Here is a 26,812-nt window from a genome sequence, read left to right on the forward strand (position 1 = left end):
TTTCCACATTTTGGTGATTGTAAATTTAGCTGCAATAAACAGTCTAGTACAAGTGTCCTTATAATAAAAGGATTTTTTTCCTTCTGGGTAGATGCCCAGTAATGGGATTGCAGGATCAAATGGGAGGTCTAGCTTGAGTGCTTTGAGGTTTCTCCATACTTCCTTCCAAAAGGCTGTATTAGTTTGCAGTCCCACCAGCAGTGTAAAAGTGTTCCCTTCTCTCCACATCCACCCCAGCACCTTCAGTTTTGAGATTTTGTGAAGTGGGCCATTCTTGCTGGGGTTAGATGGTATCTTAGGATGGCTTTGATTTGCATTTCTCTAATAATTACAGACAATGAGCATTTTTTCATGTTTGTTAGCCATTTGTCTATTTTCTTTAGAGAAGGTTCTATTCATGTCTCTTGTCCATTGATATATGGGATTGTTAGCTTTTTTCAAGTGGATTACTTTGAGTTCTCTATAGATCCTAGTTATCAATCTTTTGTCTGATTCAAAATATGCAAATATCCTTTCCCATTGTGTAGGTTGTCTGTTTGCTTTGTTGTCTCCTTAGCTGTACAGAAGCTTTTCAGTTTCATTAAGTCCCATTTGTTTATTTTTGTTTTTGTTGCAATTGCCATGGCAGTCTTCTTCATGAAGTCTTTCCCCAGGCCCATATCTTCTAGTGTTTTTCCTGTGCTTTCTTTGAGGATTTTTATTGTTTCATGCCTTAAGTTTAAGTCATCTATCCATCTTGAATCAATTTGTGTGAATGGAGAGAGGTGTGGGTCCAGTTTCAGTCTTTTACATGTGGATATCCTGTTCTCCTAGCACCATTTAGTAAATAGGGAGTCTTTTCCCCAGTGTATGTTCTTGTTTGATTTATCGAAAATTAGGTGGTTCTAAGATCAGTTTCATTTCCTGGTTTTTCTATTGAATTCCAAATGCCTGTGTTTCTATTTTTGTGCCAGTACCATGCTGTCTTGACCACTATGTCCTTGTCCTTGTAGTACAGCTTAAAATCTGGTATGCTCATGCCACCAGCTTTGTTTTTATTACCAAAAACTGCCTTAGCTATACAGGGTTTTTTCTGGTTCCATACAAAACGAAGAATCATTTTTTTCAAGTCTTGAAAGTACGATATTGGTATTTTAATAGGAATGGCATTGAATCGGTAGATTGCTGTGGGAAGCATAGACATTTTAACAATGTTGATTCTTCCCATCCATTAGCATGGTATGTTCTTCCATTTGTTAATATCCTCTGCTATTTCCTTTCTTAGGGTTTCATAATTTTTGTTATAGAGTTGCTTCACTTCATTTGTTAGGTATATTCCTTAGGTATTTCATTTTCTTTGATGCTGTGGTGAAAGGAGTTGTATCCTTAATTAGCCTCTCATCTTGGCTATTATTGACGTATAAAAAAGCTACTGACTTGTGGACATTGATTTTATATTGTGAGACATTACTGTATTTTTTGATGACTTCCAGGAGTCTTGTGGTTGAGTCTTTGGGGTTCTCTAAGTATAAGATCATATCATCAGCAAAGAGGAAGAGTTTGACCTCTTCTGTTCCCTTTTGGATGCCCTTCAACTATGGAAAATTATGTTTAAAGTAGAAAAATGAAGAAAGAATGAAAAATGAAAAATCTAGAGGGAAAATGTTGAAATTAAAAAGAAAACAAACACACACACACAAAAAAACCAAAAAAAAAGCAGTATATATATCTTGGTGAATATTGGTTGGTAACAGGTGATCTTCTGGGGTATGAGATGTTAATTAAAATGCTAATACGCCTGCACGAGATGGAGACTGGAGGCCTCTGCTGATTTCTCAAACCCCGCATAGTGGAGAGCCTATATCTCTCCTCAGCCTGCTTAAAGGGCACTTTAAACTGTCAACCTTGGCTAAGCCAAAGCTTTCCCAGGAAAGCACTTGTCACTGGGATCACTCCTTAAGTGGCTGTCCGCTTACCCAGAGTGCCAAAACTGGTCTCAGTCTGTGCCCCTGAGGGCTAAAGCTGTAAGGCATCTCAGTCCCCACCTTTAGGCTCCTCAGTCACTAGATTACTTGCCCAAAGTCTCTCGCCTGGTCCTTGCTCTGCAATCCTGAGGGTGGAGCTTGCTGGGGCAGTTCTCCCACAGTGGCTCTGCTCCGCATGGCCCACAGCCGAACACTATTTGCTCCATCTGCCTCAGCAGCTCAGTCTGGGGCCCTAGACAACGCTCAAAGTCCTCTACACTCTCGCTCATGTTCTTCCAAGGTAGTTCAACTGAGTTCCCAAGTCCAAAAAAACAAAACAGCTCACAGGGAAGGCCTTTCCAGTTTGCAGTCTCACTGCTGCTGTACTTACAGCTGCCGGCAGGATTAGACCAAACGAACACACGCAACCACTTGCCAGTTCTCCACTGCTTTTGTCCTCCTCATGGGGTCCAGAAGTCTCATGCTGACTCCCTGTGTCCCCAAAGGAATGTTACCTGGCAGATCCCACCAGTCAGAGATGCCTGGAGTCTTCTCTCCCCAGTCTCACCGTGCCTAGAAGCAAGGAAGCTGTTACGTGGCTGCCATCTTGCTCCTCTGACGTAACTTTTTTTTAAGTTAAATCTACTTCCTGTTGTCTGACCTTGCACTTTTCTTTAGGTTTAGAATGTTCTCTGTTGTATCTTTGAGTTAACTTTCTACTCCTTTCTCTCTCTTTAATTCTTTAAGGTAAGTAACTCTTAGATTTCCCTTTTAAAGCTATTTTCCGGATCTTGTAGTTGTGCTACTTTTTCTTTTTTTATTCTTTCTCTTCTGAATGTGTGTTTTTAAATAGCCTGTCTTCAAGGTCACTAATTTTTTCTTCTGCTTGGTCAGTTCTGCTGTTGAGAGACTCAGTTTGTCAATTGAATTGTTAAACTCCAGAATCTCTGCTTTAAAAAAAAAATTTTTATTTCAGTCTTTCTGTTAAATTTCTCTGATAGGTTTCTGAATTCCTCTTGTGTTGTCTTGAAGTTCAATGTGCTTCTTTAGGATAGCTATTTTGAATTCTTTGTATGAAAGTTCACAGATCTCTATCCCTCTAGGATTGGTCACTGGTACCTTATTTAGTTCATTTGGTGATGTCAGTTTTACTGGATGTTCTTGATTCTTGTGGTTATTTGATGATGTCAGGCTTTGGAGAGTTAGGTATTTATTGTAATTTTTAACATCTGGGTTTGTATGAACTTTTTTTTTTTTTTTTAGAGACAGAGTTTCACTTTGTTGCCCTCCAGCTCTTGGGCTTAGGCGATTCTCTTGCCTCAGCCTCCCTAGTAGCTGGGACTATAGGTGCCTGCCACAACGCCCAGCTATTTTTTGTTGCTGTTGTTGCTCTTTGGCCAGGGCTGGGTTTGAACCCACCACTGTCGGTATGGGGCTGGCACCCTACTCACTGAACCACAGGCGCCACCCAGAACCTGTTCTTCTTGAGATGGTTTCCAGATATTTAAAGAGAATTGAGTGTTGTGATCTCTGCAGTTGGTCACTATAGCCATATTAAGTACTGGGGATGCCCCAATTCCAGCAATGCTGTGACTCTTGAAGACTCCTGGTGGTATAGCCGTGGTTGACTTGTTAAGGTATGGCAGAATTCCTGGTTTACCAGACATAATCTCTCATTTTCTTATTGGTCTGGTGGACTTGGAGAAGACATGGCATTGGCATTTCCTCAGGTCCACCAGGGCCAGGTCACATCTGAAGCCAGCCCAGTGTCTCCCAAAGCCTGTGGTGACTATTGCCTGGCTACCTCTGATGTTATTTAAAGCCCTAGGGTTCTTTAGTCAGCAGATGGTGAATCTTGCCAGGACTGAGCCACTGGGCCTTCCCTTCAGGGCAGCATGTTTCCTTCTGTCCCAGGGTGGGTCCAAAAACACTACGTAGGAACTAAGGCCAGGGGTCTGCTTGGTATTTCATTTTATTGTGGCTCAGTTGGTACCCAAGTTGCATAACAAATCCTCTGAACTATTCCCTTGCCTTTCTTCAGCTAGAAGGAGACTGGCCCTGAGATGCTCCATTTGGTGTTGGGGGAGGGGCAGCGCAACCACTGGCCTGGCAGCCGCCAAAGGTGTCTCACTGGGTTGTGTGTACCCAAGGTCCACTGGCTCCAAGATAGGACAGTCACAGGAATTGCCCAAGGACTCTAAGTTAGTTCAGGCCCAAGCTGCTTTTTGTCTGGAGGTCATGGGGCCAGGAGACCAGGATTTCCCTCTCGTCAGGCTGGTCTGAATGCTTCCTCGATTGGCACCAGCAGGATTCTGCTCTGTGTTCACCTGTGCCAGGGTAGCCCTGGGTTTCAAAGCAAAGTCCCACAATCACTTCACTGTCCTTTTCCCAGGCACACAGATTCTATCTCCACTCAGAAAGCTGGCATGGCACTGCTGCGGGATTTGGGAGAGGTAGCGTAGGCAATAGAAGATTGTCTTTTCTACTCTCTTCATCGCCTCTTTTCCTTGATGCGATGTTAAAACTAAGCAGTATATTCACTCACCTGATTTTTGGTTCTTCTGAAGGTGTTTGCTTGAATAGATAGTTGTTGAATTTTGTGTTCATGTGGAGGGACAATCACTGACAGTTTCTTGTTCCTTTGTGTTGTGTATATTTAAAAAATTTCTTATCTTTAAAAAATTGTATCCCTTTTTCTTTTTTCAAAAGATATGACTTTGTATTAGAATTTTTGACCAGAAGGTGTCAGTTTTTATTTTTATTTTTGTAGCCTAGAAGAAAATAGAGAAGATTACTTTTCCATATGGTTAGGTAATGTACAGTAGACAGACTTTAAAGGACCAATTTTAGAAATCTTTCCTGAGTGGTACACTGGTTGCTTACTACTTTGCTGGCTTGTTCAAAGTATTTTCAAATTTACAAAGTAGGTTTCAGAAGTATCATTTCAGTTGAACAATATGAGAGATTCTTATAGTGAGGCAGTATATGGCAACACACTGATTCTGCTTCATATAGTCTAGCAGTGCTTCCCAAATTGTCTGTGGTAGAAGGTTTTTTTTTATCCTAAATTTTCAGTTCTTTATAGACTAATATTTTAAAAAACAGTAACATGTTATAATTGTATCAGATAGCTATAACAGTTTGTACAGTCTTATTCTCAATTTGTTTATTTAGCCTATTGTAAACTATAGCAGTTTATAGACTGACACTGGTCTATGGACCAACTGGAGTAGCTCCGAGATGTTGTTGCTACTGAATACAGTACAGGTAATTGAGATATATATATTTATCATCTGGGATTTTTTTAGAGAAACTTGTTGGAAAGAGTAAACTATATGCTTCTTATATATCTCCATTTATCTAATCACATTTTTACCGTTCCTGGTTTGGGCTGTATAAGACTATTTGTAAGGATTGTATTAATGATTGTATGAGGTCATTGGAATGTTCAGTTGAGTTGAAGCAGCTACTTGATCATTCTCCTTATAAAATGTACAATACACAAATTTGTTCTTAAAATGTGTCTGTGTGTGTGTGTGCGCGCGTGCGCGTGCCTGTCCAGGGGGTGTGGCTGGAAGCCTAGACATGACCCAGAGGAACAGGGCATTAAAATAGCAATTGTGTTAGATGAGGAATTGCAGGACTTGGATTTTAATTTCTTTTTCGTGATTTAGAAGTGATATATTTTGACTTCTCTCTGGGCTTATTTATTCATCTATAAACTCAGATTACTAACTACTTTGCACACTTTGCCAAGTTTTGACCATTATAATCTCATTTTTTTAGGTCACTTCTTTCTTCTAGGGATGCTTAGCAAAAAGATGTTTGTGAGTCTCATTTTCATTCTCCAGAACTGAACTGCCTCAGCTACTCTGTGCATTTGCTGGGTTTCCAACTACTGCTTTCTAGCTTCTTCACTTACTACTGAGTATAGTACACTTATCTTTTATTTACATTATAGCTCTTTTTTTACTCCTAAGTGTTTTAAAAATGGGCACACTTAATGATCATCAAGGTTCCTTTGGTATTTCTATTTAGCCTTAGTTCTTTCTTCTAACTATGTCATTTTCTTTTTATATCCTTTTTCAGATTTCTGTATGGGGGAATCTGATCAGCTCAACTGTTACAATAAACTCTTGGGGATGAGTTGCATCAAGGGTTGGTGGGTAGTCTGTTGACTTCCTACCTTTAGATTAGATAGTCCCATCTGGTTTGTTCATGTATGACTGGGCTATATCTTGTTGTAGGGCTTAGCAGGGACTGTGGGAATGACATGCTTAGTGCAGGTGGTGTGGTCTAAGTACATAGATGATTGACTTCAGTAAAAGGAAATGAAATTCTTTAAGATGAATAAAGGCATATTTACTTACTCTTCTTTTGGGATAAAACATTTGGGGAAAAAGAGAAGTTATTTGAGAACATTAGGTATGCAACCACCTTTTAGAAAATATTTTATTCCTATGAAAATGCGCTACATTAAAGACTTCTGTGGTGTTGGTCTTTAATATTCTACATTTCTGTTAACATTTTATTTATAACTTTTCAAAGTGTTGAAACTTTTTAAAGAAAAGAAAGACTTTTTAAAGTGTTTTCTCTTATGTAATTTTTGTTTTCAAAGGTTTTTGGTTAATTTTAACATTAATTTTAGGAAAAGCAGAGAATGGTTGTAGTGGACTGAGTTGTAATGCTGGACTGTGTGCCAATTGCTAGTGGTATTTAATGGATGTGATAGATTAAAGACTGAAAGTTTCCAAAGGAATCATAAAGGTTAGAAAGACTTGTCACTTATTTTAGACATCTTTTCAATAAAAGTGGATCCAGGATAAGATTAATTTACTTACTGCCCAGTATAAAACCAAAGAAAAAGACTGAATTTACTTTGTATTTTGGGGAAATTTCTATGCTTAGGATTTCTGGCTTGAACAGTTTCTAAAAATGATAAACATTATCGGAACAACAAAGACTATAAGAAATTGTAATTTTCTTCTAAATATAATAATTTGCTAAGCGAAATGAAGATCTTCATTTAATAAGCTATCTTGTTGTATTTCTGTTTATTCCATAAAATATTCATTGAGCTTAGTTATGTATTAGGTACAGCAAGTAGGCCTTGATGTCAATTAGATAACATATAAGAGCCTATAAAGATGATGGTTCCTTGGTCAAGAGTGGTAGTTGGAGTGGGAAAACATTTTTGGGAACTATTTTGGAGCTAGAATTTATCCCTAATTTGTAGCGTTTGGGAAGTTCATGGAGGTGCCCTGGGACTGCCATGAATTTTTCTTTTCTTTGGGGTGAAGGGTGCTTTAACTGGAACAGATCAACATCTAATTGTCTAATGTAGTGTTCTCTATAGGATATTATTTGAACATAGGGTTCTTTGTTTAAAAAAATAGGGAAAGCCACTGTTTTGCAGAATATAAGAATTAATTTATGATGAATTTCTCTTTAGCTTCTCTCTCCTTTAAATTCCTATTAATTTCTTAATATATGGTAGTCAAGTTGTATATGTTGCATTACTTCAGTGAGGTATTTGTCTACATATCTATCTGGATTATATTCTAGGTTCATGACTTGAGGACCCTGTGACAAAAGACATTAACAAGAGAAGCATATAAATTTATTTAGTATAATAAATAAAGTGATATGGGGGCCTTTATAAAGTAATTAAGACCCAAAGGAAGGGGTAGATTGGTATATTTTTTATGCTGGATTTGACGAAAAAGTAGATAGTTGTAAGGAAGTGTGATTGGATAAAAAAGGTATGATCTGATGGCAGTAAACTAGGGGGAATTTAGCGGAGCCTGTTTATTCAGATTCTTCTCTGCGACCTTGTGTCTTCTGAGATTAAGATGTTTCTTTCTATAGGCAGCATGGAGGGTACCTCTCTAATGAAGGTCTCATGACATGCTTCAGGGTAGATCGGAAAATCTTTTGTAGCTTTTATGACCTACTTCAGGAGAGAAGGGCAGGAAGAGGTCAGAGACTAACCCTCTAGTTTCAGTGTTTTTCCCTTCAGCTTATAATATTTTGGTGTAGTGTTCTGAGCCCCATCAAATGAATACTGAACTAGGTGGTAGGCCCTGTGCTACCTGGCATCAGTGCAGAACCAGTATCCTCAGGGAGGCCAGGGTCTAGCAGAGGACATGTGTAAACATAATAATGCTCTTGGTATATAAATGCTACACTTTCAGGTATGAGAAAAGTGCTGGGAGGACACTATACTATACTGTTCTATACTTAAAAACAGTCTAACAAGTTTCATTTTACTCTATAAAATATTAAACATGTTGCACAGTTAAATCATAATGCCAAGGTTTTCAGTTAGGTTTCTTATACTACCTTAGGAAATTTCGTTCACATTCATTCATTCAACGATACCTGTGCATCAAATCAATTTTGATTTGATTTTGTGTATGGTGGGAGACAAGGTCTAGTTTTATTCTTCTGCATATAGTTACACAGTTTTGCTGGCACCATTTTCTGAAAAGACTGTCCTTTTCCGATTGGAAGTTCTTGGAGCCCTTGTTAAAGATGAGTTGCTTATAAACATGGATTTTCACCTGGGTTCTCTATTCTATTCCATATGATTGTTTTTACGCCAGTACTGTTCTGTTTTGGTTACTATAGCTTTGTAATAAATTTCGAAGTCAGGTAGTGAGATGCCTCCAGCTTTGTTCTTTTTGCATAGGATTGCTTTTGCTATTTGTCTTTTGTGGTTCCATATGAATTTTAGGATTTTTCTTCTATTTCTGTGAAGAATGTCATTGGTATTTTGATAGTGGTTACATTGGATCTATAAATTGCTTTGGGTTCTATTGGCATTTTAACAATATTTTTTCAATTAATGATAATGGAATATTTTTCCGTTTTTAGGTGTTATTTGTTAAATTAGATTTTTATAGTTTTCCTTATAAATATCTTAAACTTCTTTGGTTAGCTTGATTACCAAGTATTTCATATATTTTTTAGCTATTGTAAATGGGATTGCTTTCTTGATTTCTTTTTCAGATTGTTTGCTGTTCACATATATAAATGCTACTTAATTTTGTGTATTGATTTTGTATCCTGTAACTTTACTGAATCCACTTGTCTGTTCTAACAGTTTTTTGGTGGACCCTTTAGGTTTTTCTAGGCATAAGAACATGCCTAGAAAACTGTTTAGTATGTGAACAAGGCTAATTTGACTTCTTTCTTTCCAACTTGGATACACTTTATTTCTTTCTCTCGGCAATTGCACTGGTCAGGACTTTCAGTACCACATTGAATAATACTGGGAAAGTGATAATTCTCATCATATTCTAGTCTTTAGAGAAAGGTCTCCAGTTATGTCTCCTTTTTCATTCCCTGTTCAGTATGATGTTAACCATAGGTTTGACATAAATAGCCTTTATTATTTTGAGGTATGTTCCTTCAGTACCTACTTTGATGAGGGTTTTTAACCTAAAGAAATATTGAATTTTACCATATTTTTTTTTTTATTAAATCATAGCTGTGTACATTGATACGATCATGGGGCATCATACACTAGCTTCACAGACTGTTTGACACACTTTCATCACACTGGTTAACATAGCCTTCCTGGCATTCTCTCAGTTACTGTGCCAAGACACTTACATTGTCATCACTGAAATAATGATATGATTTTTGTTCTTGATTCTGTTAATATGGTGTATTACTTTTGCTGATTTGCGTATGTTAAACCATTCTTGCGTCCTTAGGGTGAATCCCACTTAATCATAGTAAATGCTCTTCTTAATATGTTGTTGCATTTAGTTTGCTAGTATTTCGTTGAGGATTTTTTGCATACCTGTTTGTCAGGGATATTGACCTGTAGTTCTCTTTTTTTCGTCTCCTTATCTGGTATCAGGGTAATGCTGGCCTCATAATATGAGTTTGGAAGTATTCCCTCCTCTTTTTTTGAAGTTTAGTAGATCGGTATTCTTTAAGTGTTTGGTAGAATTCAACAGCGAAGATACCAAGTCCTGAGATTTTCTTTAATGGGAGACTTTATTATAACTTTAATCTCATTACTCATTAATGGTATGTGGAGGTTTTCTACTTCTTCATGGTTCAATCTTGGTAGGTTTTCTATATCAAGGAATTTATCCATTTCTTCTAGGTTTTCCAGTTTGTTGATATACAGTTGTTCATAATAGTCTCTGGGGATTCTTTGTATTTCTTAGGTCTCAGTTGTTATGTTTGCTTTTCATTTCTGATTTTATTTATTAGTGTCTTCTTTTTCTCTAGTCTAGGTAAAGGTTTGTTGATTTGCTTAACACATCTCTTTGTGTTAATATCACATTTTCATTTGGGTGATTTTTTTTTTTTTTTTTTTTTAGTATTAATGTCATTTATTTCTTCTTTGTTCTTTATTATTTTTTTCCTTCTACTAACTTTGGGATTTATTCTTGCTTTTCTGGCTCCTCAAGGTGTATCATTAGGTTGTTAATTTGAAGTCTTTCTACATTTTTTAAGTAGGCAGGTGTGTTTATTGCTATAAATTTCCTTCTCAGTATTGCTTTTGTTATATCATAGATTATGGTATGTTGTATTTCCATTTTTACTGGTTTCAAGAAATTTAAAAATTTTCCTTTTAACTTCATCATCGACTCATTGGCCATTCATGAGCATGTTGTTTAATTTCCATGTGTTGTGTATTTTCCAAGGTTCCTGTTGTTACTGATTTCTAGTTTTATTCCATTGTGGTCAGAGAAGATACCTGATATGATTTCTGTTGCTTTGAATTTGTACATACTTAGTTTGTGGCCAAAGATATGGTCTTTGGTTGGTATAGAGTGGCAGTGGCTTGGAGTTAGTGCCAAGGGGACTTGGGGTATTTATCTCCTATATCCACTCTTATTCCGTGTCTCCTTTGGCTGAGATACATAGCAGAGTTTCCAGGTTGTGATTGGTAGTCCCACTTATCCCTTTTGTCTTTACCTGTCTTATAGCATATTTCTCTCTTTAGGGAATCGTGATGTTACACATGGGCTAAGGCAAGGATAGGTCTCCTTCTAGGGAACCCAAGAAGCTGGGGAAGCTGATTGACCACCTTCACTTTACTTTCCCACTGTAGGAACTGTGAGTTGAGGAGAGGTTTTCTCTGTGGGTGGTGCGTGGCAGAATAAAGGGGGGGTGTCATCGTGGCTGTGAAAATCTGGTTCTCCCTCAGTCTGTTCAGAGTTTCTCCATTTTTCTGTGGCCCCAGGAACCGTCTCATCTTTATACTTGAGTTCTGGATTGTTGCTAAAGAATATTTTAGTGCTTTTTGTTGGTGTGAGGGAGAGAAGCCAACTTGCTCCTGTGCTTCTATTTTGGAAGTGGAAGTCCAGAGAGCCCCTCCTCTTGTCTAGTAAGGCATGACTATGGTCATGACTTTGAATGACTTTGGTCTAAGATTCCAGTGTGTGAAACTGGAGTTCAGGGTTAGTTATAAGTTAGAGTGGTAAAAAGGAGGTATGTGGCATAAGAGTTTACAACCAGGTTACTAGTTCTAGGAGCCAAGCAAGATGTGTGGTTGAGATAGAAAATTATATAAATGTGGAATAGCCACTGGGACAAAGTGGAGGTAGCCTAGAGAATTCCAGAATAGAGTGTGATGACTGTCTGTTGAGCTCAATTCACTATTAAATATGAAAACCACTAAAATGTTTATAGGAATATTAGTATATCCCTTTAGGCTTTTCCACACTTTCTTAGTTTGCTTCTCCTAGTATTTATAGGAATTATGATTTATCCCCATTTTACAGATAAAGGAGTGAAATGACAGTGAAATGAATTTAAACTCTGAAAACCCAGTTTTGTTGTACACTGGGTGTTTTTTGAGTGGTAGAATTCAAATGGGAGTACCTACCACATTTTTATAGGTACAAGGGAATAGGAATATAGCCATTGCCTTTGAGAGTGTTTTAGATAGAAAAGTTGCAGTAGAACTCAGGAAATGAATAGTTTTCATCAGTCCCTATCACGTAACGAAAGAAACCAATATCATACATATTTATATAACTTTATTTTGTTGAGAGCTTTTAAAAATTTGGAGTCCCTCTTGCCTTAAAAAAATATTGATGAGATACTTATTTGATTTATGAGTTTGTGTGTGGCCAAGCATTTAAAATTAGTATCACATAACATCAGTTATGTTTGCTCAGTACCTAGCATGTGTATTTGTGTGTGTGTTTGATCATTTTAGTCCTATAAAGCTTTTATCTCTCTATTGCAAAGTGTGGTAATAAGTGCATTGATAAAACAACTGGTGTTTAAATATATCTATTTACACTACATTTGATGGGAATCCACCATTTTGTATATTTGTCAGTATGAATGAGAAGGCAAAATCTGTCTTGGGAATTTTATAATGAATATGAGAGAGATCCTACCACAGGTAGTTATTAAAACATCCCCTGAAGTCTTTTATGATGAACAATTTTGTCCATGTCTCTGACCTTCCCTGAAGCTTCTGTTTTTTAAAGAAATATTCCACTATCCCAAGCCATTCACCTATTAAAAATTATAAAATAAATTCTTACTGCTAAGTTTTAATTTGTTATAATGCATCTTCTGAATAACACAAATTTTATAAGTATTATTTGACGAATCTGCCCCGTCTTCTGAAATGGGGAAAATGTATGTTAATGATTTACCTATTTGCTGCCTTTTTTGAGGAAGGGATGAAATAAATATAGAAAAATATGGGAAAGAAAAGATAGGAGAATTGTGCCTATTAAAAGCAAAAGTCTAGGGCAGCACCTGTGGCTCAAAGGAGAAGGGTGCCAGCCCCATATGCCGGAGATGGCGCGTTCAAACCCAGCCCCGGCCAAAAACTGCAAAAAAAAAAAAAAAAAGCAAAAGTCTATTTTTTCAGTAGATGAATGTATTGTTATGAAAAACTCAAGATTTATATTCAGAAAGAGAAAGATGATTAGCAAGATACATGGTAAAGTGGAGGACATGTCTTAGAAATGGAAATAGACATTCAGAGATTGTGGGCTTTTTAAGGATTAGCAGATCATGGAAAATGGTGATTCTTGGCATCAGGAATATTGCTGAGGTGCTCTTGGAATCTTAATTTCTGTGCCTTGTAAAAATCCTGTTTTTACAAAACAAGTCAAAAAGTTCAAGTAGTTAAAGGGGAGATTTTAACAAAACATTTAGGGGTCATTGAAATTTGTTCACAGGGCCAGTTACGACCTCTTCTTTCTAGTTTATGCCTCAGTCTTAGAAAATCAAGATGTCAGTTTGTCTGTCTACTTCCTGCTGAAATGGGTTGTAGTTGGGATATGAGGAAGAATAAAAATACTGAGCCTATGACCTAAAGTTCTTAATACATGTTGTTGAGTTGCTGCCTTCTCCCCACCAAGAGAGTAAAGTATATCCAAAGAGCCCACACCCTCTGGTATCCCTCCTGGGAAGTATTGGCCCACAGTTCCTTAGATGGAATCTCCATCCAGCTTTCTCTGAACCTGGAGTAGGCTTGAACCCATCCTGAAAAGGTATTAACAAAGACCACAGGTATTGAAAGTTTCCAGGAATTCACAGTGTCATTGTAAAACATACTTGCCAATCCTCTCCAGGGAAGGTTCCTTTCCATTGGGTTCCTCCCTAAGGAGCAGCTGTGAACCACCCAAGGTTTTGGGTTGTTTCTCAGGTATATGGGTCAACTCTGTCTGGTATATAATTTGAATAGTCCTTTGAAGGTTGGGCCCAGTAAGATAAGGTTGTATCCCTTGTCAGGTGATGTCTTACCCAAAATGGATGCAGTGATGAGTGTTCTAGTAGAAGTCTCATGAGGGCTTCAGGAAGAAGGATTTTTCCATCTTCGTTTTTAGTCACTATTTTTAGCAAATCTCCATTCTTTAGCCTTTTCCAAATCCATTTTAAAATATGTGGGTACATGGTTATCCAATTGTAGGGAAGAGATTAAGGCCTATAATTGTTGGTTGGACGATTGTCAGGCTGTTCTTTTGACCATTGAGTCTACCATGGTGTTACCTTTCTCTTATGTTCCTGGCAATATATAATGGCTATCTCCCTGGGCAGCAAAACAGCTTTTAATAACTCAAGAACGTGTAGTCCATATTTAATTTCTTTACTTCCAGAGCTAAGGTACCCTTGCTTTTTCTAAATGTCTCCATGAGCATGTGTCACCATAAAGGCATTCTTAAAATCTATATAAATATTGACATGCTTATTTTTCTCATGGCATATAGCTCTGGATAGTGCAATTCTCGGCAGATGTCCAGTGGGGAGTCAGACTTGGACTTGGTAACATACCATTACCAGTATGGATGCTGGTAAGCACAGCATACCCATGTTTGCATTGTCCTGTTCCATAAAGCTGCTTTTATCTGTAAAGCACTCCTTGTCTGGGTCTAGCCAGGGCAGATCTGGGCAATACTTGGTCAGTGATTTGAAAGGAGTCATGGACTGGGTGGCTAGATTTAAGGTAGAGACTACCTTCATAGTTATGCTAGGATTATCTAACAGAGTAGCCAGATACTTACCTAACTAGTATGCCATTAGCCAGAAGCCTCCCTTTTGTTTCAACAGGGATATAGAGCCTGGTGTGAACAGTCACAGGTTGCTTGAGGGTAAAATTTTCAGCTTCCCATAAAATATCACAGGTAGCAGCCACCCTTCTCAAACAAGTGAGCCGTCCTTTTGTTACCACATCCAATTGCTTAGCGAAATAGACTACAGGTTTCTTGTGACCCCTCTTACCTTCCTACCCTAAGTTTGTGTTCAATTTCTTGCCTTTCTTGAATGAACAAATCAAAAGGTTTATATAAGTCCAGTAAGCCCAATGTAGGGGTAGTCATTAATTTTTCCTTAATAGTCGAGAATGCCTTGTAACATTCCCCTGTTCAAGGAAGGGGCTCCTTTTCTTCCCTTTTAAAGACTTTATAAAGGCGTTTTGCTAATAGTCTGAAGTTAGGAATCCAAATTCAGCAAAATCTAACTATACCCAAGGAACCTTGAAACGCTTAGGAATAGTAGGGATTGCTACTTGATTGATAGCCTCTTTCTGCCTCTTCTCTCCTGTCTGGGCGGAAGCTCAGAGTTCCCTGAGACAATTCAAACCCAGATATTTGACAGTGGGAAGTGAAATCTGAGCTTTTTTCCTGAGATGCTTTATATCCTTTGTCAGCCTGGAAATTTAATACAATTATAGCATTTTGCCTTGATTCAGCTTAAGTCTCTCTGGCTGTCAGGATACCATCTATATGCTACAAAATCAGTCCTTTGATTAAAATGGTTTACCTCAAATCTCTGGCTTGAATCTCTTGTAAGACTGGAAGATTGTTGGGGAGTTTTTTTTTTTTTAAGATGGAAATTATATTTAAAAATTTCAGATTAATATGAGGATAGAAATGATTAGGTTACATGGTTTGTGTTAGGTAAAGTTCAAGTTGTAGTTGAGCCCGGGGGTGTGTGGTTTACCTTACCTTGTGCCCATTAGATGAGAGTTTACCAATCCCCAACTCTCTCCCCCTTGCTCTTTCTCTCCTTCCCACTTGAATTAAATTGTCTTTTTCTCTCATGTGTAGGTGTATTTGCTTATATTTTGGTTTCATATTAGTCTTGTGCATATTGGATACTTGCTTTTCCATTCTTGCTGATACTTTACTTCAACTCTATCAAGATAAATACAAAGATGTAAAGTCTCCATCTTTTTTTAAAGCTAAATAATATTCATGGTATACATATGTTACAGTTTATTAATCCATTCATGGATTGATGGGCACTTGGATCATTTCCACATCTTGGTAGTTGTGAATTGAGCTGTGATGAATATCCTAGTGCAGATGTCTAATTTTTTTCTTCTGGGTAGATGCCCAGTGATGGGATTGTGGGATAAAATGGAAGGGTTACTTTTAGCTCTTAGAGAATTCTCCATACTTCTTTCCATGGAGGCTATATTTTCAATTTCACCAGCAGTATGAAAGTGTTCTTTTCTCTCCATATCAACCAGCTGTAGCTTTGAAACTTTGTGGTATGGGCTATTCTCACTGGAGTTAGGTGCTATTGCAGGGTGGTTTTGATTTGCATTTCTCTTATGATGAGAGATGATGAGCATTTTGTTGGCCATTCATCTGTCTTCTACAGAGAAGTTTCTGTTTATGTCTCCTGATATCTCCTGATAATACTTATAAATGGGATTGTTTACTCTTTTCTTGTTGATTGGTCTCAGTTCTCTGTAGATTCTAGTTGTCAGTCTTTTGTCAGATTTGTAGGAGGCAAATATCTTCTCCCATTCTGAAGGTCTGCAGCCAGAAAAGGGTGATCATCTGCCATTAACCTTTTTTAAACCAAAAAATTTTCAGCCCTGGATTCTGTACCCTGCTGAACTAAGTTTCGTATTTGACAAAGAAATTAAATCTTTTACTGACATTGAAACATTGAGGAATTTCACCACAAGATCAGCTCTGCAGGAAGTACTCAGACACATTCCTCACTCAGATACAATCTTTGGTGGTGATGGACCACCACCAACTTAAAGATACCCAAAAACAAAAGAACAAAGCCTAGCTTCTACAATGGCACAAGTGATAAAACTAAGCAATGGATCTCCACAAAATAAAACAAACAATTTCACCATATGTGTCAATTCTCTCAATAAGTGTGAATGGCTTGGATTTCCTACTGAAGAGACACAGGCTGGCTGACTGGATAAAAAAGCTCAGGCCAACACATCTAACCTCTAAGAATAAAACGAGTTGGGGTGAAAGTTTGGAAAACAACATTTTAGGCAAATAGAAATCAGAAGAAAGCAGGGGTTGCAATCTTATTTGCAGATACAATTAGATTTAAACCAACAAAAGTAAAGGAGGACAAAGATGGACGGTATATAGCAGTCAAGGGAAAAATACAATAGAAAGACATTTTATTTATTATTATATTTTTAATTTTTAAAATTGTTTTTATTAAATCATAGCTGTGTACATTAATGCAATCATGGGGCACCATAAATTGGTTTTATAGACCATTTGACATATTTACATCACACTGGTTAACATAGCCTACCTAGCATTTTCTTAGTTATTGTGTTATGACATTTATATTCTACATTTAGTAAGTTTCACATGTACCCTTGTAAGATGCACCGTAGATGTGCTCCCACCAATTACTCTCCCTCTGCCCATCCTACCCTCCTCTCCCTCTGCCCATTCTACCCTCCTCCCCTTCCCTCTTCTTATTGGGCTATAATAAGGTTATTGCTTTCATAAGAAAGCTATAAATTGGTTTCATAGTAGGGCTGAGTACATTGGATACTTTTTCTTCCATTCATGAGTTCCTTTGCTAAGAAGAATATGTTCCAGCTCCATCCATGTAACATGAAAGAGGTAAAGTCTCCATCGTTTTTTAAGGCTGCATAATTTCCATGGTGTACATATATCACAATTGATTAATCCATTCGTGGATTGATGGGCACTTGGGCTTTTTCCATGACTTAGCAATTATGAATTGGGCTGCAATAAACATTCTGGTACAGATATCTTTGTTATAATGTGATTTTTTTGTCTTCCGGGTATATACCTAGTAGAGGAATTGTAGCATCAAATGGCAGGTCTATTAGTTTGCATTTCCACTAGCAGTGTAGAAGTATTCCATTTTCTCCACATCCACACCAACATCTCTGGTCTTGGGATTTTGTGGTACGGGTTAATCTTACTGGAGTTAGATGATATCTCAAAGTAGTTTCAATTTGCATTTCTTTGATGATTAAGGATGATGAGCATTTTTTCATATGTCTGTAGGTCATGTGCCTATCTTCTTCTGAGAAGTTTCTCTTCAAGTCCCTTCCCCATCCTGAGATAGGATCACTTGTTCTTTTCTTGCTAATATGTTTGAGTTCTTGGTGGATTCTGGTTATTAAACCTTTGTCAGAGACATAACCTGCAAATATCTTCTCCCATAATGAGGGCTGTCTGCTTGCTTTACTTACTATGTTCTTGGCTGCGCAGAAGCTTTTTAGTTTGATCAGGTCCCAGTAGTGTATTTTTCATGCTACTTCAATTGCCCAGATGGTCCTCCACATAAAATATTCTCTCAGGCTGATTTCTTCAAAAGTTTTCCCTGCACTCTCTTCTAGTATTTTTATACTTTAATGTTTTAAGTTTAAATCTGTAATCCAGTGAGAGACTATCTTAGTTAATGGTGAAAGGTGTGGGTCCAGTTTCAGTCTTCTACAGGTCGCCAGCAAGTTCACTCAGCACCATTTGTTAAATAGGGAATCTTTTCCCCACTGAATGTTTTTAATTGGCTTGTCAAAGATCAAATAATGGTAAGTAGCTGGGTTTATCTCTTGGTTCTCTATTCTGTTCCAGACATCTACCTCTCTGTTTTAGTGTCAGCACCATGCTGTTTTGATCACTATCGATTTATGGTATAGTCTGAGGTCTGGTAACGTGGTTCCCTTTGCTTTGTTTTTATTTCTGAGTAATGTCATGGCTATTGGGGTTTTTTTCTGATTCCATATAAAACGAAGTATTATTTTTTGAGATCTTTAAAGTATGACAGTGGAGCTTTAATAGGGATTGCATTAAAATTGTATATTGCTTTGGGTAGTATAGACATTTTAACAATGTTGATTCTTCCCACCCATGAGCATGGTATGTTTTTCCATTTGTTAACATTTTCAGCTATTTCTTTTCCTACAGTTTCATAGTTCTCTTTATAGAGATCTTTCACATCCTTTGTTAGATAAACTCCCAAATATTTCATCTTCTTTGGCACTACTGTGAACGGAATTGAGTCCTTGACTGTTTTTTCAGCTTCACTATTGTTGGTATATATAAAGGCTACCGATTTATGAATGTTGATTTTGTAACCTGAGACGCTGCTGTATTCCTTGATCACCTCTAAGAGTTGTGTAGTAGAATCCCTAGTGTTTTCCAGATATATAATCATACTATCTACGAAGAGTGAAAGTTTGATCTCTTCTGATCCTATATGGATACCCTTGATCACCTTTTCTTCCTTAATTGCAATGGCTAAAACTTCCATTACAATGTTGAAGACCAGTGGAGACAACGGGCAACCTTGCCTGGCTCCTGATCTGTGTGGAAATGATTTCAATTTACCTCCATTCAATACGATACTGGCTGTGGGATTGCTGTACATGGCCTCTATCAGTTTAAAAAATGTGCCTTCTATACCAGTTTTCTTAAGAGTTCTGATCATGAAGGGATGCTGGATATTATCAAAAGCTTTTTCTGCATCAATTGAGAGAGTCATATGGTCTTTGTTTTTTTTTTTTTTTATTGTTGGGGATTCATTGAGGGTACAATAAGCCAGGTTACACTGATTGCAATTGTTAGGTAAAGTCCCTCTTGCAATCATGTCTTGCCCCCATAAAGTGTGACACACACCAAGGCCCCACCCCCCTCCCTCCTTCCCTCTTTCTGTTCCCCCCCCATAACCATAATTGTCATTAATTGTCCTCATATCAAAATTGAGTACATAGGATTCATGCTTCTCCATTCTTGTGATGCTTTACTAAGAATAATGTCTTCCACGTCCATCCAGGTTAATACGAAGGATGTAAAGTCTCCATTTTTTTTAATGGCTGAATAGTATTCCATGGTATACATATATTACAGCTTGTTAATCCATTCCTGGGTTGGTGGGCATTTAGGCTGTTTCCACATTTTGGCGATTGTAAATTGAGCTGCAATAAACAGTCTAGTACAAGTGTCCTTATGATAAAAGGATTTCTTTCCTTCTGGGTAGATGCCCAGTAATGGGATTGCAGGATCAAATGGGAGGTCTAGCTTGAGTGCTTTGAGGTTTCTCCATACTTCCTTCCAGAAAGGTTGTACTAGTTTGCAGTCCCACCAGCAGTGTAAAAGTGTTCCCTTCTCTCCACATCCACGCCAACATCTGCAGTTTTGAGATTTTGTAATGTGGGCTGTTCTCACTGGGGTTAGATGATATCTCAGGGTTGTTTTGATTTGCATTTCTCTAATATATAGAGATGATGAACATTTTTTCATGTGTTTGTTAGCCATTCATCTGTCGTCTTTAGAGAAAGTTCTATTCATGTCTCTTGCCCATTGATATATGGGATTGTTGGCTTTTTTCATGTGGATTAATTTGAGTTCTCTATAGATCCTAGTTATCAAGCTTTTGTCTGATTGAAAATATGCAAATATCCTTTCCCTTTGTGTAGGTTGTCTCTTTGCTTTGGTTATTGTGTCCTTAGCTGTACAGAAGCTTTTCAGTTTCATGAAGTCCCATTTGTTTATTTTTGTTGTTGTTGCAATTGCCATGGCAGTCTTCTTCATGAAGTCTTTCCCCAGGCCAATATCTTCCAGTGTTTTTCCTATGCTTTCTTGGAGGATTTTTATTGTTTCATGCCTAATTTAAGTCCTTTATCCATCTTGAATCAATTTTTGTGAGTGGGGAAATGTGTGGGTCCAGTTTCAGTCTTTTACATGTAGACATCCAGTTCTCCCAACACCATTTATTGAATAGGGAGTCTTTCCCCCAAGGTATGTTCTTGTTTGGTTTATCAAAGATTAGGTGGTTGTAAAATGTTAGTTTCATTTCTTGGTTTTCAATTCGATTCCAAGTGTCTATGTCTCTGTTTTTGTGCCAGTACCATGCTGTCTTGAGCACTATGGCTTTGTAGTACAGACTAAAATCTGGTATGCTGATGCCCCCAGCTTTATTTTTGTTACAGAGAACTGCCTTAGCTATACGGGGTTTTTTCCAGTTCCATACAAAACGCAGAATCATTTTTTCCAAATCTTGAAAGTACGATGTTGGTATTTTGATAGGAATGGCATTGAATAGGTAGATTGCTTTGGGAAGTATAGACATTTTAACAATGTTGATTCTTCCCATCCATGAGCATGGTATGTTCTTCCATTTGTTAATATCCTCTGCTATTTCCTTTCTGAGGATTTCATAGTTTTCTTTATAGAGGTCCTTCACCTCCTTCGTTAGGTATACTCCTAGGTATTTCATTTTCTTTGAAACTATGGTGAAGGCAGTTGTGTCCTTAATTAGCTTCTCATCTTGACTGTTATTGGTGTACACAAAGGCTACTAACTTGTGGATATTGATTTTATATTCTGAAACATTACTGTATTTTTTGATGACTTCTAGGAGTCTTGTGGTTGAGTCTTTGGGGTTCTCTAAGTATAAGATCATGTCGTCAGCAAAGAGGGAGAGTTTGACCTCCTCTGCTCCCATTTGCATTCCCTTTATTTCCTTGTCTTGCCTAATTGTATTGGCTAGAACTTCCAGCACTACGTTGAATAGTAAAGGTGACAGAGGACAACCTTGTCTGGTTCCAGTTCTAAGAGGAAAAGCTTTGAGTTTTACTCCATTCAGTAAAATATTGGTTGTGGGTTTGTCATAGATAGCTTCAATCAGTTTTAGAAATGTGCCACCTATGCCTATACTCTTCAGTGTTCTAATTAGAAAAGGATGCTGGATTTTATCAAATGCTTTTTCTGCATCTATTGAGAGGATCATGTGATCTTTATTTTGCCTTTGTTAATATGGTGGATAACGTTTATAGACTTGCGTATGTTAAACCAGCCTTGCATCCCTGGGATGAAGCCTACTTGATCATGATGAATGACTTTTTTGATGATAAGCTGTAATCTATTGGCTAGGATTTTGTTGAGAATTTTTGCATCTATATTCATGAGTGAGATTGGTCTGAAATGCTCCTTTTTGTTTGGGTCTTTTCCTGGTTTTGGTATCAGTGTGATGTTTGCTTCAGTTGTTATTTCCCCTTTATCATTTCTGATTGAGGTTACTAGAGATTTTACTTTTCTATTCCTCGTTAGTCTGGCCAATTGTTTATCTATTTTATTTATTTTCTCAAAAAACGAACTCCTTGTTTCATTAATTTTCTGAATGATTCTTTTGTTTTCAATTTCATTGATCTCTGATTTGATTTTGGATATTTCTTTTCTTCTACTGAGTTTAGGCTTAGATTGTTTTTCTTTTTCCAATTCCATAAGATCTCTTGTGAGATTGTTGATGTGTTCTCTTTCTGTTTTTCGAATGTAGGCATCTAAAGCGATGAATTTTCCTCTCAAAACTGCTTTTGCAGTATCCCACAGGTTTTGATAGCTTGTGTCTTCATTGTTGTTATGCTCAAGGAAGTTAATGATTTCCTGTTTTATTTCTTCCTGCACCCATCTGTTATTCAACAGAAGATTGTTTACTTTCCATGCCTTTGGGTGGGGTCGAGCATTTTTGTTAGAGTTGAGTTCCACCTTTAGTGCCTTATGGTCTGAGAAGATACAAGGTAAAATTTCAATTCTTTTGATTCTGTTGATATTTGTTTTGTGTCCCAGGATATGATCAATTTTGGAGAATGTTCCATGGGGTGATGAGAAGAATGTATATTCTTTATCTTTGGGATGGAGTGTTCTATATGTGTCTATCAAGCACAGTTGTTCTAGGGTCTCAATTAAATCTCTTATATCCTTGTTTAATTTCTGTTTAGAGGATCTGTCCAGCTCTGTAAGAGGAGTGTTAAGGTCCCCTGTTATTATGGTATTATCAGATATCGTATTGCTCAGACTGAGTAAGGTGTGTTTCAAGAATCTGGGAGCATTTAAATTGGGTGCATAGATATTTAGAATCGAAATGTCTTCTTGTTGTATTTTTCCCTTGACCAATATAAAGTGACCATCTTTGTCTTTTTTGACTTTAGTTGCTTTAAATCCACATGTATCTGAAAATAAGATTGCAACTCCTCTTTTCTTCTGAATTCCATTTGCCTGAAAAATTGTCTTCCAACCCTTGACTTGGAGCTTTAATTTGTCTTTTGAAGCCAGGTGTGTTTCTTGCAGACAGCAAATGGATGGCTTGTGTTTTTTAATCCAGTCAGCCAATCTATGTCTGTTCAGTGGGGAATTCAAGTCATTAACATTTATTGAGATAATGGATAAGTGTAGTAGTATTCTATTCGTCTTATTTTGTGAGAGTCCATTGCTTAGTTTTATCTTTTGCAACAGTGTAGAGGTTAGGTTCTGTCCTTTAATTTCTGAGTTCTTACTTTGCTGCTGATCCATTGTGGTGGTCAGTGTGCAGAACAGGTTGAGGTATTTTCTGTAGAGCTGGTCTTGTTGTGGCGAATTTCCTCAATGTTTGTATATCCGTAAATGATTTGATTTCTCCGTCAATTTTGAAGCCTAGCTTAGCAGGGTACAGAATTCTGGGCTGGAGATTGTTCTGTTTAAGTAGATTAAATGTAGATGACCATTGTCTTCTTGCTTGGAAAGTTTCATTAGAGAAGTCTGCGGTCACTCTGATTGATTTGCCCCTGTAGGTCAACTGGCGCTTACTCCTGGCAGCTTGCAGAATCTTTTCTTTTGTCTTGACTTTGGGCAGGTTCATCACAATGTGTCTTGGAGAAGCTCGGTTAGAGTTGAGGCGACCTGGGGTCCGATATGCCTCTGAAAGCAGTGTGTCAGAATCTTTGGTAATATTTGGGAAATTTTCTTTTATAATATTCTCTAGTATGGCTTCCATTCCTCTGGGGCATTCTTCTTCACCTTCTGGGATTCCTATAACTCGTATGTTGGAATGCTTCATAAAGTCCCATAATTCTGACAGTGAACGTTCTGCTTTCTCTCTCTTCTTTTCTGCCTCTTTTACTATCTGAGTTATCTCAAAAACTTTGTCTTCTACCTCTGAAATTCTTTCTTCTGCATGGTCTAACCTGTTGCTGATACTTTCCATTGCGTGTTTACGTTCCCTGATTGACTGTTTCATTTCCTTCAGCTCTGCTATATCCTTTTTATATTCTTCATATCGTTCATCTCTTATTTGATTCTGTTTTTGAATTTCCTTTTGGTTAATTTCCACTTTATTAGCAGTTTCCTTCATTGTTTCCATCATTTCTTTCATTGTTTTCAACATGTGTATTTTAAATTCCCTTTCTGTCATTCCTAACATTTCTGTATGGGTGGAATCCTGTGCAGTAACTACCTCATGGTCCCTTGGCGGGGTTGTTCTGGACTGGTTCTTCATGTTGCCTGGAGTTTTCTGGTGATTCTTCCTCATGAGTGATTTCTTTTATCTGTTTCCTTGCCCTAATTTTCCTTTCACTTCCTCTTGCTCTTTAAGTTCTCGTGCCTGTGGACTAAGGGTTACAGGACCAGAAGGGTGAGAGGGTTGAAGAGAAAAAAGGTATGAAAGAAAGGAGGACCGAGTGATAAGGAAAAAAAAAGAAAAATAGAGAAAGGAGAGGGGGTGGGTAAAAGGAATATTGACAAAAAGAAGAGAGGCACAGAAAGATGGAGACAGGGCAATATAGGTGTACAGTAGGGTACTTTGATTCAACCTTAAAAAAAAAAAAACCACCTTCTGGGGGTGCCCAGTTGGGTGGTTCCCTTGAGGTCAGCAGCTCTTTGCTAACCTGATCAGACACGGTACCCCACCTCCACCAAGTAGAGAGGAAAGACAAAAATGCTATAAATCAAACCAAAACAAGCAAACAGAAAACTCTACGGGATAAAATTGGCTGGAAAAACCAAATAATAGCGGTAGAAATACTAACAAAAATGAAGTTCTAATTATTGAATTAGGCAGCAGTGGGAAATTATAATTAAACTAGAAACATTGAGGAAGAAAAATGATCTGTATGGAAAAGGTTGAACTTAACAAACAAAACAACAATCAACAACATCAAAATAAACAAAAAAAAACCAACCAAAGAAAAAAAAAAAAACACAACCAGAAACAAAGTAGAATGTATATGTTATTGAATATTGTCTGGGCAACACGTGGTGTTCTTGGGTATTAGATGTTAATTACAGTTCTGATACGACTGGAGGCTGCTAGTTTCTCAGACCCCAGGAGGTAGACACCCTAAATCTCTCTTCAGCCCACTTAAAAGGCACTTTGAACTTGTTCACTTGCTGAGCAGAAGCTTTCCCAGGGGAAGTGCTTGTCGCTGGAATCACTGCTGAAGTGGCTATTCCCTTACCCTGTGTGCCAAAACTGGTCTCCCTGTGCCCCTGAGGGTTAGGGCTGCAAGGCGGCTCAGACCCCGCCCTTAGGCTACTTGGTCGCTGGGTTACCAGCTCCCACCCAATTCTAGCTCTGCGACCCTGATGGCGGAGCTTGCCGGGGCAGGTCGCTCATAATGGCTGCCTGTGACCCAGAGCCAAACACTATTAGCTCCGTCTGGCTCAGCGGCTCAGACTGGGGCCCTAGACAATGGCCAAAGTTCTCCGCACTACTCCTCAGGCTTTCCCCAAGGCAGTTCAGCTGAGTGCCAAGTCCAAAGACACCAAAACAGTTCACAGGTAAGGCCTTTCTGGTTTGCAGTCTTGCTGCTACTGAACTTACTGTTGCGCACGGGTTTAGATGGATTGAACGCACGCGACCACTTGCCGGTTTTCCACTGTTTTAGTCCTCCTCTTGGGGTCCAGAAGTCTCTCGCTGACTCCCTGTATCCTCTCAGGGGTGATGATAGGCAGATCCCACCAGCCTAGATGCCTGGAGTCCTATCTCCCCAGACTCACGGTACCTAGATGCAAGGAAGCTGTTACTCGGCTGCCATCTTGCTCCGCCCTCTCTGTTCTTTGTTTTTTAATTTGTTTATGTGCTGAATTATATTTATTGATTTACGTATATTGAACCAGCCTTGTACCCTGGGATTAAATTTGCTTGGTCTTGGTGTATAATTTGTTTGATGTGTTGGTGTATTCTGTTTGTTAGGATCTTGTTCAATATTTTTGCATCAATATTCATTAGTGATATTGGTCTATAATTTTCTTTTCTTGTTGGGTCTTTTCCTGGTTTGGGGATCAAGGTGATGTTTGTTTCATAGAATGTGTTCCGTAGTATTCCTACTTTTATCTATATTTTGGAACAGGTTGAGTAATACAGGTACTCGTTCCTCTTTAAAGGCTTGGTAGAATTCTGATGTGAAGCCATCTGGTCCTGGGCTTTTCTTTTTAGGTAGATTTCGTATAGTTGATGCTATTTCAGAACTTGATATAGGCCTGTTCAACATTTCCACTTGATTCTGGCTAAGTCTTGGTAGGTGTGTGCTTCCAAGTATTGGTCAGTTTCCTTCAGATTTTCATATTTCTGAGAATAAAGTTTCTTGTAGTATTCATTAAGGATTTTTTGAATTTCTGTGGAGTCTGTTGTTATTTCATGTTTGTCATTTCTGATTGATTAAATTAGAGATTTTACTCTTTTTTTTCCTGGCTGGGTTAGCCAAAGGTTTATCTATTTTATTAACCTTTTGAAAAAGCCAACTTGTTTTTTTTTTTTTTTTTTGTAGAGACAGAGTCTCACTGTCCCGCCCTCGGGTAGAGTGCCGTGGCGTCATACGGCTCACAGCAACCTCTAACTCTTGGGCTTACGCGATTCTCTTGTCTCAGCCTCCCGAGCAGCTGGGACTACAGGCGCCTGCCACAACACCCGGCTATTTTTTTGTTGCAGTTTGGCCGGGGGCTGGGTTTGAACCCGCCACCCTCGGCATATGGGGCCGGCGCCCTACTCACTGAGCCACAGGCACCGCCCTCCAACTTGTTGATTTATTGGTCTGTTGTATAATCCTTTTGTTTTCAATTTCATTGAATTCTGCTCTAATTTTGGTTATTTCTTTTCTTGTATTGGGTTTGGGGTTGGAATGTTCTTCTTTGTCCAGTTGCTTGAGATGTCCCATTATGTTGCTCACTTCTTCTCTTTCCGTTCTCTTGAGGAAGGCTTACAGTGCTGTAAATTTCCCTCTTACGACTGCCTTTGCAGTATCCCAGTGGTTCTGATAATTCGCGGTTTCATTGTCGTTTTGTTCTAACAATTTGGTAATTTCCTTCTCAGTCTCGTCTATGACCCAGCTATCATTCAGCATAAGGTTATTTAACTTACATGTT

At 38.1% G+C, this 26,812-nt stretch overlaps 1 protein-coding gene across 1 annotated transcript in view; it reads left to right on the plus strand.

Annotated features, from left to right (window-relative positions):
• Positions 1-26,812, plus strand: part of RSRC1 (arginine and serine rich coiled-coil 1) — a 427,036-nt gene that overhangs the window by 55,125 nt on the left and 345,099 nt on the right. The window lies entirely within an intron of this gene.

This window comes from Nycticebus coucang, chromosome 8 (assembly GCF_027406575.1).
Source record: "Nycticebus coucang isolate mNycCou1 chromosome 8, mNycCou1.pri, whole genome shotgun sequence".
NCBI lineage: Eukaryota > Metazoa > Chordata > Mammalia > Primates > Lorisidae > Nycticebus > Nycticebus coucang.